Genomic DNA, 2,925 nt, shown 5'->3' with positions numbered 1-2,925 from the left:
ATCTTTTATAAATTTACAACAGTTCAATACTCAAATGTACTCTTCTCGGTTCTAGCGAAGCCGAGTTCCGTCACGTTCGACCAACGGGAATCGAACGCGCAGAAGTCGCCATAGGATTGACGACACAAAAACGTTCGAAAAAAAAAGAAAACGACGAACGCGCGAAGATACGCGCGTTCGCCGGCCGGGCGTAAAGTACATTATGATATATAACAACCATCGAGATCGAAGCTCCGTTCGTCAGGAAACGACGGGGATATATACACCCGATTCTGAATCCTCTGTACAGCACACGATCTCGCGAACGAGTAAGCACGGTGGCTAGCCCATGTTATATATGTGTTTGATTCTACTCTCTCGTCCAATTATTCAAGAAACAGCGCGCGTGCATCTCTCCATCGTTCGGGTGATAGTAAAGATTCGATGGGATTCGCGCGGCCGTCCGCCTCGAGCGGTCTTTCGTCCCAATATCCAGAAGCAGAGTTTGAAAAACTCTAGCGACGGCACGGGTGTCCGACTCACGACATCGAGGTTTCGAAGCCGGCGATCCCCTCCGAACGGATGGCGACCACGCGACCGACTGAAAGCATGAAAAATCGACGAAAGATAGAACACATCTCCGTTCGGGTGGTGTTTTTTTTTTTAAAAAAAAAAAAAACAAAAATTCGATGGGACTCGCAGCCATCGTCCTCGCGCGGTCTTTCGTCCCGATATCCAGAAGCAGAGTTTGAAAAACTCTAGCGACGGCACGGGTGTCCGACTCACGACAACGAGGATAGACAGCCGGTCCCCTCCGAACGGGTTATGCGACGATAAACTCGATGAAACTTTAGTCTCGTTCAGGTAGTGTGTGTCTTGTAAATCAAAAATTCGATGGGACTCGCATCCATCGTCCTCGCGCGGTCTTTCGTCCCAACATCCAGAAGCAGAGTTTGAAAAACTCTAGCGACGGCACGGGTGTCCGACTCACGACAACGAGGATAGACAGCCGGTCCCCTCTGAACGGTATATTATATATGAGATGATAGACGACAAACTGGATGAAACTTTAAGTCTCGTTCAGGTAGTGTGTAAATCAAAAATTCGATGGGACTCGCATCCGTCGTCCTCGCGCGGTCTTTCGTCCCGATATCCAGAAGCAGAGTTTGAAAAACTCTAGCGACGGCACGGGTCTCCGACTCACGACAACGAGGAAAGACAGCCGGTCCCCTCTGAACGGTATATTATATGAAACTTTAAGTCTCGTTCAGGTAGTGTTTAAATAAAAAATTCGATGGGACTCGCATCCGTCGTCCTCGCGCGGTCTTTCGTCCCGATATCCAGAAGCAGAGTTTGAAAAACTCTAGCGACGGCACGGGTGTCCGACTCACGACAACGAGGAAAGACAGCCGGTCCCCTCTGAACGGTATATTATATGAAACTTTAAGTCTCGTTCAGGTAGTGTTTAAATAAAAAATTCGATGGGACTCGCATCCGTCGTCCTCGCGCGGTCTTTCGTCCCGATATCCAGAAGCAGAGTTTGAAAAACTCTAGCGACGGCACGGGTGTCCGACTCACGACAACGAGGAAAGACAGCCGGTCCCCTCTGAACGGTATATTATATGAAACTTTAAGTCTCGTTCAGGTAGTGTGTAAGTCAAAAATTCGATGGGACTCGCATCCGTCGTCCTCGCGCGGTCTTTCGTCCCGATATCCAGAAGCAGAGTTTGAAAAACTCTAGCGACGGCACGGGTGTCCGACTCACGACAACGAGGATAGACAGCCGGTCCCCTCTGAACGGTATATAATATGAAACTTTAAGTCTCGTTCAGGTAGTGTGTAAGTCAAAAATTCGATGGGACTCGCATCCGTCGTCCTCGCGCGGTCTTTCGTCCCGATATCCAGAAGCAGAGTTTGAAAAACTCTAGCGACGGCACGGGTGTCCGACTCACGACAACGAGGATAGACAGCCGGTCCCCTCTGAACGGTATATAATATACATTATGCGACGGTAGACGATCAACTAGACGAAACTTTAGTCTCGTTCAGGTGGTGTAAAAAAAATTCGATGGGATACGCACGCACGGCTGTCGTCGTCCTCGAGCGGTCTTTCGTCCCAATATCCAGAAGCAGAGTTTGAAAAACTCTAGCGACGGCACGGGTGTCCGACTCACGACATCGAGGCTTCGAAGCCGGCGGCGTTCCCCTCTGAACGAACTTCGGCTAGACTAGTTACGAATCGTTGCTACACATCGTCTTCATCGTCGTCGTCGTCGACATCGACATCATCATCATATCATCATCATCATCATCATCATCATCGGTCATCGTCGCATAGCGGGCCAACATCCACGCGATGCGTCTTCGTTCTAGGTTACCCGATCCACGAGTATGTTACACGTGGTTTCGTTATTTCGAACGAAACGACATACGAAGAGCACACGCCCTTTGGGTAGGAAGCACGTTTCGAGAACGACGAGAGTTTCGATGAAAGAGACGAGAGAAGTCGACGCAGAAGGTATCCATGGATCTTCGAAGAGAACCTTCGAAGATGTATATCGGTATCCTTTCGCTCTGCGCGACTCGCTACAAGTTCTTTCGCTCTCGTCGACTCGTTCTAGACGCTTCGTTCGATCCCAAAGAGGAGTCTTCGATATGTCCCGTTGCTAGGAGGAGAACAAACGCAACACAGACCACGAAACATAGAAGAGAATAGGCGAGCATGATCACTCCGACACGAGGCACTTTAGAGATTTTCTTATTAGTTTGCATGGACTTTTATATTTCGTTTGTACGGTTTCCACGATGCAAATACGAAATACGAGATCGTGACGGCGGGTCTTTCTGTGTACGGCCTCTCGCAGGCGCCACGACTGCATTTCTCTTTACACCTGGTTTCCATCGTAATTTTTTCGTTTGATATCGAGCCTTAACTTTTGTTGGCTC

Source organism: Bombus huntii, unplaced genomic scaffold, assembly GCF_024542735.1.
Source record: "Bombus huntii isolate Logan2020A unplaced genomic scaffold, iyBomHunt1.1 ctg00000173.1, whole genome shotgun sequence".
NCBI classification, from domain to species: Eukaryota; Metazoa; Arthropoda; class Insecta; order Hymenoptera; family Apidae; genus Bombus; species Bombus huntii.
This window is presented reverse-complemented; position numbering follows the sequence as displayed.